This window comes from Rhipicephalus sanguineus, chromosome 11 (assembly GCF_013339695.2).
Source record: "Rhipicephalus sanguineus isolate Rsan-2018 chromosome 11, BIME_Rsan_1.4, whole genome shotgun sequence".
Lineage (NCBI taxonomy): Eukaryota > Metazoa > Arthropoda > Arachnida > Ixodida > Ixodidae > Rhipicephalus > Rhipicephalus sanguineus.
Window position 1 is genome coordinate 123,379,431 of NC_051186.1, and position 16,144 is coordinate 123,395,574.

The 16,144-nt window shown below is 43.4% G+C and overlaps 1 long non-coding RNA gene across 1 annotated transcript; it reads right to left on the reverse strand.

The window, feature by feature from the left end:
• Positions 1-474: 474 nt before the first annotated feature.
• On the reverse strand, positions 475-13,580 carry LOC119373751 (uncharacterized). The gene is made up of 3 exons (XR_005179967.2): positions 13,401-13,580; positions 3,828-4,027; positions 475-578 (listed from the first exon to the last, which is right to left on the reverse strand). It is a non-coding gene; the product is annotated as an uncharacterized LOC119373751 (long non-coding RNA).
• Positions 13,581-16,144: the final 2,564 nt, after the last annotated feature.

Sequence of the window (16,144 nt, forward strand, 5' to 3'; positions counted from 1 at the left end):
CTTGATGAGCAAACAAAGGCTTTTAGAAGAAACAAATGTGTTAATAAGCTACTGAATTAATATGCTGGACATCATAAGCTGCAGTCATACTGCAACGAAATAATGCAGGGTTTTATGTAATAGAAAAAACACCAGCTAAAACTCTCCCGCCTTAGAACGGCATAAAATTTAGCTTTTGGTAAAATTCAATAAAATTAGTCTTCGCATAAAGAAAGAATTTACATGCTCTTCAAAACCAGCCCCGCTGCAAGGACTAAAACTTGTTTTATATAGCACGTTCTAGCTGTGTCAATATGCATACCTCAATTGACTGTTCAAATGAGGTCACCTTGCACCATCACTTCACGAGTTGTATCTCACCCATGGAAAGATGGTGCAAAACAATGTGCAACAACAGGAATTTAAAAATGAAAACTTTATAATGAATAAAATTAATATTCATGCCGTTTTGAAAGCCTCACAGTGGAATCATTTCTTAAGGGCTTTAAGCAGGTCCCCCAAATGGCGATTGAGATTCCGGTGGCGCTGTGCCTCCAGGACGTTGCTTGGATGCGCCTTGAGGTGTTCTCCGTAGGCATCTGCATGCATAAATCATAAACACATGATGTCAGACGCACATGTAAGCAGCTTAGTTCACATGCAGAAGAAATAACACACAGAATGATGCTGAAAAAGAAATGCACATACTGCTTTTTTATGTATTTGTGTGAATAGAAAAGGAAAGTGCACGAGTGAGCTCCAGCGCATGCAAAAAATATAATGGCATGCTTATTGCATGGAAAATAACTAGGTGCTTCTTACTATTTTGAACATATTTATGTGTAGTAAATCTGTTGAAATCTCATTACGTAAAACCTTGAATTAAATGTCTTCTGTATACTAACAAAAACTTTAAGTATTGCCAGTAAAAGCCCTAAATGAGCATTTAGTAATGTGTACATGTGCATTTACTTCCCTTAAACTTTAGTTTGTCTGCAATAATACCATCTTGAACAGCTTTGTAACATGAAATGCTGCAAGTTATGAAGCTGAAAAAGCAGCACACAAGTAGGCAGGTCTGTGCCAGCCAGACCAAAACAGCCCACCAAACAGAAATAGGCATAAGTGAACGGCAAGCTTTAGAATTAATCAATTCGTGTTATAAAAAAATTGAATACAACTGCACAATGTGAAGCATTCTCTATCAAAAGCATAATAGCACCATTATAAACAAAGGTAATTTATTGGCATACTCAAGACATATAGAAAGTGAATTGCAATTGAGCTGGAAGAGTATGGTAGCATAGGTGATTTCCCCTACACAAAATCAAATTTATTATGTGAACTCTGGCAATTAGAAATCAAAATTATCACACTGTTGGAGACTTGAAAAACCAAAAAGTACTTGCGTTCATGAACACTGATGATATATCCAATAGAAAGATCGACTAGAGAAATATTTAACCACCTATCCACAAATTTCTAACACACCCCTAGAAAATACCTAATCGGCGCTTATGACACAGCAGTGTAATGTCATTGTTACAGAAACGACATGGAATAGCACCCCGCTCGAGCACAATGAGAGACTAATCTTCAAACTCAATTACGCAGAAAAAAACAAAGCACGAAGCAAAGCAAAGCAACGGGCATCTGGCAACCTAATGCCATCGCAGGACGGGAAGTTCAGAGTGCGCATTACAAGGGAAGAACGATAATAAAATTTGGCTGACAGAATTAGTGCTGCAGTCGTAATGCAAGTAAGTGCAACATCTGGTTAACCCTAACCAGCATAGGAAGAAAAATTACAACACTGAATCCCGTGATCAAAGGCCACGAATGCTGTTAAGGACTGTCTGTGGAATGAGAAGAAACATTTCAAACGGCTACAATAAAAAATTACGTTTAGTTATATTTCCTTTTAGCCAGTATCTTCAACTTTTCAATGTAAACATGTGCCTCAGTCTAAGGTGTATAAAATATTTATGTACACTTCACACCATTTATAACGCAATCGTTCACAGTGCAGGACCGGTTATAATGCAGTTTCTTCTTAATTCAGCATACCCTCCCATAAAGCACCACGTATACACGCATGCCGCTTACTGTGCAGTCCCCCCACATGAAACATCGGCTATAAGGCGGCTGCTGCAAAATTCTCAGAGACACGAAGCGAGTGCGCTTCGGATCAGCCTGGGAGAGAAGAACCACAGCGTTATGGAGGATGAGATGCAGAGCGAATGAACAGGAAACAGTGGAAGAAAAAAAAAAGAAAAACAAGGGGGGCATCATGGTGTGAGGTGGGGGAGTGATTGCCTAGGCAACAGAAAAGCCTTTGCTCCCTTTGCTCTGGCTGCTTGTTGTGTGTGTGCTGCGCTCTGAAGGGCCACCCGTGTCGGCATGAAGTGCACGTAACTGCTGTTCGGTTTTCTGTCTGGAAAACAGTCTCATCGTAGAGTGAGATCTTGTGCGTGCGACCTCTATTCCCCAGCAAGTGATAATGTTTTGAGACACGACAGAGCTTTTGCCTTTGCCACCAGCAGGTGGACTTACAAGCTTGGAAGACTCTTTCAGGATAGTTGGCGTGACTTTCCCGATCGCGGACCGGAACTTCGTTTCACACCTGCTGCCCACTGTTTAGGACAGGAGTCCCGATATCCGTGTTGTTTGGGGCAAACTCCCGCAAGCTAGGCCTAACGAGCACTAGCTACCTAGTTGTTAGTGTCTGCAGACAATCAAGGTTACGGTTTGGTGCCGAGTGAATGAAACGTTTTGGAGTTGTTGCAGTCAGGAGTGACTTAAAATCTTCACCGAAAACTAGGGAGTGCATGTGCAATACTAGATTGGTGGTTCAAGGTTGTCACTGTTTTTTGGACATCGCCCCCGGAATTTCAATAGCCTCTCCCCGTATAGTTTCTGGCCAGTGTTGTACCACAGCGAAGTCCGCATAAATGTGGAGGTCTGAAGAGTTAGTCAGCGGCTTTCCGCTACGGCACTCTTTCTTTTTGTTTTCTTGTTTCTGCATTCACTATGTCGACACTGCAGGTCCGCAGACGTTAACCTTTCAACATTGACAACTTTACGCCCAAGTTGCACGCCTAGATAGTCGGAATCATGCGGGTGCCTGTTGGTCATGTTTTTCAGATGTACAGCTTTTCACAAATGTTGTTTTATTTACAGGGCAGTACCACTTATAGTGCAGATATTTGCGACTCTGGCAACTTGTTATAAGTGGTCCATGCTGTACATGGTTTATTCATTGAATGTGCTGATATGTTTTTTTGCAAATAATGGCCATTTACGCATCATTTATCTGCAACGAGACCGTTTGACCAGTATGCCACTGCATCTGATTCACTGGATGTGACTGATGGATTATGTAGCATTCATGAAGCAACGGATACCCAATTTTTCACCATACATGCTGACCCGCCAAGGTGCTAATGATAACAAGGCCAGGCATACATGCAGGGCCTCCCGTGAGCAAAATTTCAGCATTTAATCTATGCTAGGCTCATTTGTGCTTCACGCCTGGAACAAAACTCAAGTATAATGCAAAATTTTGGCAGCTCTAGAAGAAAGTGATATAGCGAATTTTTCCTGATGCATCTGAACATTTACCGAGGTGACAAAGCTACAGCAGTCGTGGCGGCAGCCACAACCATGTTGAAACTTCTGAACAGGTGCACCACTTGGGGCCACTAACAGCACCGGTGCAAAAGTCGACACTACCTGGCTAGAGAAATTACCACACTTGTCACCCCTATTCCTTCTAGCCACCCAGGCTGAATCTCACCCACTATTCAGCACGTGTGGCAGGACAAAAACAAAACCATCCAGGCACTCACACTGTAGAGCATGAAGTTCCTCTCGGGCTGGTCACCTCCTTTCTCCTTGATGAAACAGCAGCATAGTGCACTGGCAATGCACTACTGGAGCAAGTTTTCAATGCACCACAGTGCCCTTCCTGCTTGTGTCAGAGAGAGCTTGGGGTCCTTGGTCTCTTCTGGAGACCACTGCCACTTCTGGTTTTCTGCTTAAGATCAACCTGCACAAGGTCGTAGATAAGGTCTTTAGAATTGTAAATTATAATATCCGAAATTCTGCAGCAAAAGAAAACACTCCCATTTTCCAGAAGGCATACTGAGGCATCCCTTCTTAAAGTTAAGGTCCTGCATTTGCAACCTCTATTTTAGTTCTTTTTTTTTGAACCTGCGCTTGACTTTGAAGGTGTTAGTTCACTGCGCACTGTATGTAAAAAAAGCTCATCCAGCACAACCACAACCCTAACTGGACAGGCAGGCAACGTTAGCTGGACGCTCTGGATGGCTTCTTTAATGAAATGGCTTACGTTGACACTGATGGTGGTACTACACTGAAAAATATGCAAAGATTTATTAATCACTAAAGGGACCGACAACTGGCCAGAACGTGTGATTAGATCCTGGCGGAAATAAAAAGATCGTGAATTGCAGGGCATGCTTTTCGCAATTTGAGTAAGATTACATATTTAAATTGCGTTTAAAGGTAAAAAAAAAACAGTATGCCAAGCATCCTAGCAGAAATTGCCTGATGATGTGTTATCGAGCCGTTCTGTTTGCTGTATATAGTTTGATGCTTTAATGTGCACCATAATTAGTGCTCAAAATTACACTGTATTATATTATAACCTATCCCCGTCCTATTCTGTGCTGCTTACTAGGCAAAGGAGTTGATGCTAATAAGCAGCGTTGGCTTCGTGTCAACTAGTGGGACATGTCGAGCCATGGCACACGCATGCGGAATGCACGCATGTGCACCAAACTGCAGTGCATAAACTCGTACCGCTGTCGTGTTGACCTCCCACTGTTTGCTGCCTGTGTTGTGTGTACACAACTTCATAGTAGCCACAGATCCAAAAATTCTGAAAATGTTTCACAGCACTTTCAGCGTTACTATTCTATTATTAAGACAGTGACTAGTTAGCTTTCCAGTGAACTAAAGAGAACAAGTACCACAAGAATTGTTTGTCAGTCCCTTTAATTGTTTTATGCTTTGAGCCATGTTAATATGTTAAAATGAGTGTCCTGCTTAACACAATCTGCTCTGCATGAGCTGAATTGTGAAATGGGGACCTATGCTGGAAAACACGCAGAGCTCATGCCAAATATTTAAAGTGAACCAAGTTTTGTGTTGAACCTCCTTGTGCAATTTTTGTATTTCTAGCCTTGCTCATTGCATGTTTTTCGTACTGCTATAAGACCTGTAATGTCTAGCTTATGTAATGCTGTGCGAAAATGAAATTCAACATTGCTCAATTCAAAGCTAACCAAGTGTGTTCAGCACCACTTCCTGTATCCCTTTCTCGTATGCCGACCGCGGGGGCGGGGGGGTACTGCGATAGCAATTATATGAACAATGTCAGCGGGATATTGCGGTCGCCGCTGATCTGTACACAGTCCAAACCGATAACATCTCTTACGCATCGTCTTTTTCACGTGCGAGTAAAAGTGTGCTAGCGCTAGGGACGAATGCGGTTGAAGCAGAGATGAAACGACCCGGCCGTCACCGTCGTGCGAGGCCTGTCGTCGCTTGCTTACCAGTTATTTCGTCGGGCAAAGGACCATAAGGGGCACCGTTGAGACGGGGACGGTCGCGAGCGCTGGCGAACGCGCTATCTCGACAGACATCGGTAACGGCTACCATTTTAAGTGCTGGACTGCGGCGCAAAGTGCACAGCTACTTCATGCGCAATGAAACTGAGTTGAACCTTTCTCCCATCGTTAAAAAAAGAAGAATCCTTTCTACTACGTGGCCAGACAACTTTGCTCGTGTGGCCAGACAAAGCACTGGACGCGCGGGGCAAAACTGGATTTCCGGGAGATTTTCCTATGACCCGTACAACCGGGAGAAACGTTCAAAATCCAGGAGTCTCCCGGGTAATCCGGGAGACTTGGCAGGTATGCCTTGTCACCAAGAACTTGAAAGTACATTGCGGAAACAATGTAAAATAGTCACAAATACATTGCTGTCGAAGCATGAGGATGCAAATATAAAGCAAATAGAAGTGCCACTTTAAATATTACAGGCCACACAGTGCACGATGACAAATTGATAAATTCAAAGTGAAAGGCTCGCGCTTCAAGTGGTGCTGCCATGTTTTCGTTTTCCTTGCTCTGCTACCACCTTACTTTACTCACTCAACACGTGTGCAGAGATGCCATGAAAACACCAAGCAGCTGATGCAACATGGATGAACACATCTTCAGGAATTTCCGCCCTTCCTACTGGCAAAGCCACCCTGCAGCCTCCACAGTGCTGCAACCAATTTGTGAGATGAGCATAGTTTGCATAATGTTTTTCAGTCACAGATATACATGCAAGACACAGAAGCATTCTATAGGGAGCTTGCAGCAATGGTGGCAATGAGGTACAACCCGTTTTGTTGTCACAGCCAGATGAGCTGGCAATCGGGGAAGCGCGTGCAGTTGTGGGTTGTAGTAGTTGCATGCGAAGTACGGCAAAGTTACAGTCACAGAAAGATGGTTGCAACGTCTTCAAGATGCCGAAGGTGTGCCTCAGCGAGTACAAGACGAAGGAACTATCAGAACAGTATCAGAGTGGATGGCTTTAGCGCATAGGCAACCCTGACAAGCATCATGTATGTCCTCATTGCTTCCTTTTAGGTAGGCAAATCATGCTTGGCTTTCGTTAGCTCTGTTTTGTCCACTTACACACAAATCATATCAGGTTCTGCTGCGACGATGCAGGACCATTGTGGCTTCATGTGTAAGGTCCCTTTTTAACGAGGCATTTCACTGTTTCTGCAACTGGGTACAGATGAAATAAAACAATGATAAAATTAATATTTACCAGGAGTTAGAGTGTCCTTATAACTTGCTCATGTCATGACCACAACGCTATCAGCCCCAACTTTTCTCGTAGGCTTGTGTAACTAGCCGCTTCTCACAATGTTGTGGCCTAGAGCCGTTTATGACTTCACTGCTGCTGCATGACAAAGCTCGACAAAACATAAGACAAGTAATTCGCAAATGTCCGAGGCGTCGACGCGTGGCCACAAGTTTACGTACATGATGCAGTCGGCTGCATGAAGTGCGAACGGGTGAGCATAGATGGCTTTTTTCGTTGTATCGTAAGGATCCTTCCAGAAGAGTGCTGCTGAGTACATATTTACTGACCTCGTGCTCCTTGCTTGGAACTACTGTCAAAGATTGCAACCTCAATGTCATCAAGGAGATCACACCAGTATGTACTGTACTTGCGCTTCTTTCCATGAAGCTACCGCACGTGCTCCCAGAAAAGCTTTGCGAAGTCCCTAAAGAGACCGAAATGTTTCGGTAGCTTTAGGGACCGAAACAGAGAAACTCCAAAAGCCAAGCATAGTTTACCTACCAGAGAGAAAGTGCTAAGGATAGACGTGATGCTTGTTGGGACTGTCCTGTGCGTAAGCCATTTACCACGACACTGCTCAAAATAGCTCCTTGGTCTTGTGCTCGTTAAAGGAGTACTGACACTATTTTGAGACATCGAAAAAGGGACATTTTTTGTTTCTTCCATATGCAGCGTCAACGCTGTCCACACACCCGAGTTGAATATGTGTAAAATATTCTAATTTGACTTGGAAGTTTTCGTCGCTGAGCATCTGCAAGCCAGCCCCACTGCAATGGACATTATCCCGACGAGTCAAGACAGCTCCCCTGAGTTAGCGAGTTCTGCATCCTGCATGCAGCCTAAATCACAGAAATCACTGTCAGGGCCACTGGACGACAATTTGCTCATCGTTGCTTACGTGCACAACGAGCAGATGACGGTTTTGCCCCTAGTACGTCGCAAGTTTCTGTATCCCCGTGACGTCACACTGCTATGAAACGTCACTGAGAAGCCGCCCCCTCGATATCGAAACCGAATGTGTCTTTTAAAGGTAGCAGTAATTAAAATATATACGATGCATTCCCAGGCACCACAATACTCGTTTTTAGGTTTCTCGACACCAGTATTTTTTTAGAGCAACAATACGAAAATTTTTAAAATTCGTGTCAGTACTCCTTTAAGAGCACAGGGTAAGGCAAAATTTTTAAAAAAATCACTTTTTTGTTGTTTGCAATTTGGGAAGTGTGTCCTTTTCTCCATATTTTGCATATTCGTGCTTTTCTTTGAATGTTTTTTTTTTTTTTGTAGCTGAGAACCTCATTTTCCGGAAGCAAGTAGTGAGTGAACACGCACCCAAGACAAGCGCCTCGTATGCACTCAGCGCTTACAGTCCATTTTCTGAAATTGTCAGCTAACTTTCTGCATGCCTAATTTTTCAGCAAAGACAATCCGAAGATGCTGTGTGCGTCTTTATTCACATTCTTGGTTCAGAGCGCGTCTATTCAAACAATTTTAGCTCCTAGTTTCATCACACCTTGTGTCTGTCGTGCCAATCGATACGTTGAGATGCTGAGGATAGAGAAAGCCTTCAGCGACAGTATATTTCGTGGCAACTAATTCAGTTGTCTTGTAACTGCGAATAAATGCTAGTGACGTACTGAGGTGCCGAACACTGAACCATCACACTCGTCATTGAATCCCACCCTTTTCAGCGTCCTTCAAGGCAACTCACGCACAGGGTGACAACGGGTACGCTCTAATGGACATCAATATTATTTGTGATGCAATTAGACAGAACTGCGCATGCAAACTGTGTGGTGCAAGTGTTGAGCTAATCAGAATTGTGTCGCAAAGTCCTTGCACTTTGTTAGGCTTCAGAGTCTTAAACATTGCGACGATGGGTGCTTTTTTTTTCATCTAATGATGGCAGTATCACACGTGCCGAAATTCTGAAATCATTAGGACTGAAGCCTGGCCAAAGCACAGTAAATTTGCTGAAAGAAGTTGACCACAATCGACGATACATTGTGAATAGAGCTGCAAACAGCTCACATAAGAACTGCACAAGGGGACAAATTCGGCCTTGTTGGTAAGACGTTAGGAAAAATTAAATTTAGCGCAAAATGACACAAGGACGAGAAGGGAGGACACAACACGTGCGCTAACTTCCAACAAAATGGTTTATTTCAACCGAAGTACAAATATATGCAGTGGTGATGGTCAAACGCTACAGCCAGATGTCATGCGCAGAGAACTTTTTTGTCATTCTGATTTTAACAGGAGACGTGCAGAAAAGTGATATTTTCTTATCATAACCTTTTATACAAGCTATGCGCACCAACCACAAAACTAATCCATGTTCAAAAAATACAATTCTTTTTCTCTCAGGGACGGCATGCTTACACAATCGCTACCCAACTGCTTCTACTATTAGTCTCGTTAGTTCATCACGGTTGGTCAATAACACCTTGGTGTTCTCAAAACCCGGGGCGCACCCACAAGCTCTGCAGTGCATCGTGAGCCAGCCATCGTTACCCTTCTTCACAAGGCTGAAGTGCTCTCGTAACCTGTCATTTAGACAGCGCCCCGTCTGTCCTACGTACTACTTTCCGCAAGAGAGGGGAATCTGATGCGCCACCACCTCTTTACAGTCCACGAACTGAGTCCTACGTCTTATCTTCCAAGCAGAGGCGTCTTGCGGTGCTGGACTACTCAGTCTGCAGGTAGAATTAATCGAATTAAGCTTAATTCTACCTGGGCGCTGTCTAAATGACAGGTTACGAGAGCACTTCAGCCTTGTGAAGAAGGGTAACGATGGCTGGCTCACGATGCACTGCAGAGCTTGTGGGTGCGCCCCGGGTTTTGAGAACACCAAGGTGTTATTGACCAACCGTGATGAACTAACGAGACTAATAGTAGAAGCAGTTGGGTAGCGATTGTGTAAGCATGCCGTCCCTGAGAGAAAAAGAATTGTATTTTTTGAACATGGATTAGTTTTGTGGTTGGTGCGCATAGCTTGTATAAAAGGTTATGATAAGAAAATATCACTTCTCTGCACGTCTCCTGTTAAAATCAGAATGACAAAAAAGTTCTCTGCGCATGACATCTGGCTGTAGCGTTTGACCATCACCACTGCATATATTTGTGCTTCGGTTGAAATAAACCATTTTGTTGGAAGTTAGCGCACGTGTTGTGTCCTCCCTTCTTGTCCTTGTGTCATGTTGCGGTAAATTTAATTTTCCTAATGCCACATAAGAAGCAAGGCAAGCAAGACTACAGGCTCCAAAGGGGAAAAAAATGACTTTGGCAATGATTACCAAGCTTGTAGGCACCAAATAAAAGTTTAACGTTGTTTGTGGCAAGAGATCGCCTTTTAGCTGTTTTCTTACTTTAACCTTGATTGACTTAAAACTACGTTTTTATTACTTAGCTACCATTATTTTCCATGTATTTCAACATAACCGTTTCATTATTTTTCTTTGTATTCAGCATAAGTGCATACAAATACTCTACGAGAATTGAAATTAGGCACTTACCTGTTTTTGCGTTACAAATTTTGAAAGATGCAAATTAACCCAAAATTCAGGTCCTAGTGGTAAAAAGTTGCAAAAATGTTCCAAAAGCCGGGAGAGTTCATGATTAAAATAGATACTCCGACTTAACACAACAAAATATAACAAAAAACTACACAGACGTTTCGCCACCTATGCGGGTGGCATCTTCAGTATGAACTGGCACCAAATGAGCGAAGGTCGCACCCCTGCGAACGATCAAAGCGGGGTCGTCTACAAGGTACCGTGCGGGGACTGCGACGCCACATACATCGGCGAAACAGGCAGGAAGCGGTCAACGAGGTTCAAAGAGCACAAAGGGGACGTCGCCAAAGCCACCCATGCCACGCATTCCAAGAGCGAACTCGTCGAACACTGCTGGACGACGGGGCATGTCTTCGACTTCAGTAATGCGACGACGCTGGCTCGGGAACAAAGGTGGGGCAAGAGAAAGCTTCTCGAGTCGTGGTTCATCTGCCGCGACAGGTCGGCGTGCAACAGCAACCGTGGCCCCCTACCGGATGTGTACAGAGACGTACGAGACTAGGAATAGACTGGGTTACCTTCGCTCATTTGGTGCCAGTTCATACTGAAGATGCCACCCGCATAGGTGGCGAAACGTCTGTGTAGTTTTTTGTTATATTTTGTTGTGTTAAGTCGGAGTATCTATTTTAATCATGGTAAAAAGTTCACTGAAAAAAGTAATAATCACCAGATTTTAATGAATCTGGTACAGTTTAAAGAGTGCCAAATTTTGAAAAAAATTATTATTGTATTATGTGGATAACTCTATTAGGTTTTGAGAAAAACTGTTCCTCGACGTGGTCAAAAACGCATGGTATGTATAGGGTTTACCGTGTGCCCTTCGGTGTGTTGTAGACGCAGCAACCATCTTTTTCGAACTGCAACTTCTTTGCCTTACTTTGGGTGCAACTTCTGCAGTAGAGTAGCTATATATGCTTGCCACAATACAAGGGGAACATATACCACACGGTGCATCATCGCGGCAGAACCTTTGAAGCGGGAGCTGCTGCCGCGTGCACTTTCCAGACTACCACCTCGACTGGCTATGACATCAAAATAGCCACCTATATCCCCCCACAGTGTAAGGTTCCTATAGGCACGCCGACATTTTTTTTAAAGATAGAACTCAAACAATGGTTAATGTTGCCACCAGTGTGAAGTGTTCCCTAGCAGCAAGCAATGTTGCCATAACATTCACGTAACTTTCTCAATGTGGCAGCGACAACATGTCAACATTTGGTGCTACTACGGTTATTACCAGTGCGCTGAGGAATTGAAATGTATTTCAAACACACCTGAATGAGTGGAAAGTAAGTATGCAGCGGTCTTTTGTGAGGTGTTCAATCTAACAGCACAGTTTGCTTTGCTAGAAAGCACGCCTATATATGCTTCATCTATTTTGATATGTAAGCTTGTGAGCACAACGAGAGAGAACACCAAATACATGTTTAATCAATGATTACCAATATAAATGTGACTTACTGAACAGCAAGAGATACCTTTTCGCTTGAGCAATTGTTATGAATACTATTGCGCTTGCCAACTGCATATAGTCCAAAATAGTCGTAAAATAAGCCAGTTGGTATGGATGCATAGTAATGAACAGCACAAAGTATGAACGAGAGACAAAAGGAAGAACAATGCAGGACGAGCAGAGACTGTAAACTGAAAAATTTATTGCGCAGAACCTTGCCTAAATAACATTTGCCGCACACCTCGTGCAAATGAGGGTCCGGTTAGAAAAAACAAGTTACGAAATCAATGAACCTGTTGATTTTGTAACTTGTTTTTTTCTAACCGGACCCTCACGTGCACGAGGTGTATGGCTAATGCTATTTAGGCAAGTTCTTGTGCAATAAATATTTCATTTGACAGTCTGTGCTTGTCCCGCATTGTTCTTATGTTTCTCGTTCTTACTTTATGCTGTTCATTTCTATGCATTAAGTCACCCTGACCTTTAAATGCTAACTTCAATGCTTACATTCGTATTGCTGACGACTGTACTGTAGCACAAATTGGGCAAGAAAAGCATAACAGAAAAGCCTGTTGCTAAAAGTATGCAAACATAGGTATTCCAGTGCAAACAAGACGCGGACAGAAGGGTGAGACGTAACTGTGTGCTGGTCCTGTCGTTACATGTCAACCTTCTGTCCTTGTCTTGTTTGCGCTAAAACACGCACAAGCCTGATGAGCTAGTCAGATGAGAAATTCTCCTGCATCGTACCTATAAATCCTTGCATCAGCAACTCCACAGCACTGTGATAATTACACCACTGCCACACAGCAGCGTAATGTATTCTACTACATGCTGGCTGCACATTTATGTATAAAAAGCGAAACTCTGACAGAATATGAAGTCTCACATTGTGCATGCAAGTTTTCATAACCGTCAGATGTCCAACGTGGATGCTGGCTGGTGCAATATTACTGACACGCGAAGGCGACGTGCATATACACACAAAGATTCTTTTAACACCTCTCCCTACACAAGGCAAACACACGATTACGTTTAACTAGCTCAAGCCAGCGTTCAAGCGCATAATAAACACTTCACCGTGAATGTAGGCTCATTATCACAATTTAAGTGTTTGGCTAGGTGAATTGAGCCACGCTACGAATTATATAGCCCGCGAACGTGAGCAAAATGCTGCCCAGCAGCAAATGGCGCTGCAGGCTTTGATTTATCAACAACAAACGAAGCAAGCGCCACTTGCGTCCTGCTGACTGGAATGCACATAAGAAAAAATCGATCATCACACACATGCATGTTCTCGCAATTCTCGCGAATTCGCTCCCGTAAGGCCGTGCCGATGCGCCATGGCTACGCTCAGATCAGCGTAGTCGAAGCGAATCGGAAACGCGCACAGTGTCGTCGCTCGCAAAGGTGCGTAAGGCTCTTTACGACGCCACGTCCGAGTGTGGTAACAGAGCCTTGCGCCGAGTAGCATGCTTTACACAATAAGCTGTCCCACTTACCTTTAGTTTCTTTCGCACTGGCGTGTAGCAGGTGGCCGCGGGTGTCAGCCATGGAGTCATTCGAGCGCCCGCACATTTCGTTGATTCCTTGAACGACTCGTACTTCATCGGCACTCCGAGAACAGCGGGAATTGCGTGCAATCTTTGCACACCGCACAAACGAGGAACGAAGCTTCCCTACGTAAATTTAATGCTTTTACCTTCAATCTTCTTGTGGATGAGAACACACGCGAGACGCTCGCAAACAAAGGCAAATAACATCTGGCTTCGGCTATGGATGGATCTAGCTTGAATTGTTGTTCGTGAAAAAGAAAAAGAAAACGTCGCCGTGTAAAACTGTTAGAGAATGCATGTTGTTGGGCAAAATAGTTAAAAAATAATGACGTTTTCAAGAAAAATTTATACGAGAAAAGTTAAATACTTTTTCAGTAGCTTCTTTTTCCTTTTTTTTTTGTTCTAGCAGACGACAGGTTTCTACTGCTTGTACCACGGACGTAGTAGTGCGGCTTTACGATCGATGTTTGCCGCCGAAGCAAAACTCTACAGTAGTTGTATGTCCGTCCTCAGTGAATAGCAGGATGACTCCAAAGCAGTAACACTTTTACGTAATGCAGTATGTGATCTTGCAAGGCATGATGTTTCGTTGCGTTGAAGCAAAGGGAAGCAAGCCGGCGTGATCAGCTGATGTCGCCGCTGCGCTCGGCACTGCCGTGTGCTTCATTTCCCGCGCTGAATTCGTGATCGAGCGAGACAGCCACGGAGGGGAACACAGCTAGACGCACGGGTTAAAGGCGTATCATTCCAGTTTCGCGCGATGGCTGACTATTAATCGCAAGAGAGCCTCGGGGAACAAGCTTCAACTGCTTGTGTAAATTACATTGCTTGTGTGTAAGCATCCGTGTCTTCATACGCGAGCGAAAAGTGTGAGGCGTAGATGCGGTCCCAAAATATATGCCCGCAATAATAAGTATGATCTCATAGTGTACCTACTATGCACTCTCAGATAGCGCTTAAGCACTTTCATCTATTAAATTAGGAAGATGTCACGACCTGTGTGCGGGTGGCGTAGCAGGCTGGAGTAGCAGGCTCACGCGTAGGGATCACGACTTGTTTACGTGGGTTCGAGTCCTACTCAGTTAATGCTTTTCTTTTCTTTTTCATTTACATTGATGTACTGCTATTTGATGTACTTAAAAATAAAACAAAAAACATTAGGTTAGAATATGTGTGTGGCACTGTGTTTGCTTGCACACCGGTTATTTTTCTCTTTTTTGGCATTATCCACTTGACGATATTGCAAAATAAGGACTGCAAAAAGGGACCGAGCTAAACAAAAAACTAGGGGTACAAAGTAAAGTGATAGAAAGTGTACCTCGCTAGCAGTTGAGAAGATGATGCACTCAGGGCCCCGCGATTATGCTATCGCGCTCCACTCTTTAAGGTGAACCTCGAGCATCCTCACTTTATTGCACTCTCTAGCTGTGTTGCACATGTGTCTCCACGCAGCCATGATCTAAATTCTAAAGCCCTTGTTGCGTCTCCAAACTTATTAAAACAGGCACTTAAATTTTATCATAGAACATGCCATTGCAAGCATAATCTGCAATGCGGGCTGAAACAATATGCTACTGCAATTTCTCAAAACAACCCAGTTCTGTACGTGAGTATCCGTGCATCAATGATGAACACTGTTATGTGTCCATGCACATCAGTTGGGCTCTTTTTCTTACCAGTGACCCCCCCCCCCCCTTCCACTGTTGGGCAACAAATCAGTTCAGCCTGGTTAACCTCCCTGCCTTTCTTTCATCTTTTTCGTCTTTTTTTTTTGCTTCATTTCATCTACCCTTGTTGTTGAAAGAGGTATTAAACATATGTGTCAAGACTCATTGTGTATTAGAAAGTAGAGCACAGGCAAATTTGCTTTATTTGTCTGTACTTAAAATTGGCCACTTGATAACTTGCATGAAAAGTATAACCAAGCATCTCGACATGTGGTTTGGGATCTTCAACAGGGAGCTTCTGTATGACGATGCATATGTGTTATTGATCACCTGTGATTTGAACAATGTCCACACTTGCTTGCACATACAACATGTGAATAAATGAGGCACTTGTTCAGCCACATAACCTAATGATAAAGGTATTACAGTAGCAAGATCGGAAGTGCAAGATTGTCACTTTTGGTGATAGCTTTCTCTTGAACAGATGTAAGTACATGAATACTACCTCTATGGCTGAAATACGTAAACAGATCTGTGCACTAAGACTCTTTGTACACTAGATGGGAGAGAGTGAAGCTCTTTACCAAAAACTGAATACGTTTGACTCTTATATAAAGTTTTCGTACGCATGACACTGTGCACACACGTGGCACATCGTGGAAGAAAACGTATTTCACCAAAACCAGACTCGGAGAAGCTTAAATGGCATCATATACAGGACACACTAGTCTTTAAACCACGTACACTTGCTACCTCAAATTGGGATCCCTGAGATACATTTATTATGATCCTTTAGGCAGAAGTTAAGTGCGTGCAAGTGACATATTAAGGTGACTCTGAGTATGCTCTCATGACGTATATAATGCAGGAAGTACTGCCTAATACTGCTTAAGGCAAAGTGCTTGTTCAATGTGAATCTTTTCAATTAGCAAAAGCCTAGAGGTCACTGGGCCTTCTTTGGTTGAAGTCTTTGTTGCTTTAATACTGAGAATACCAGAAGTTCAATAACGCACACCTATGACA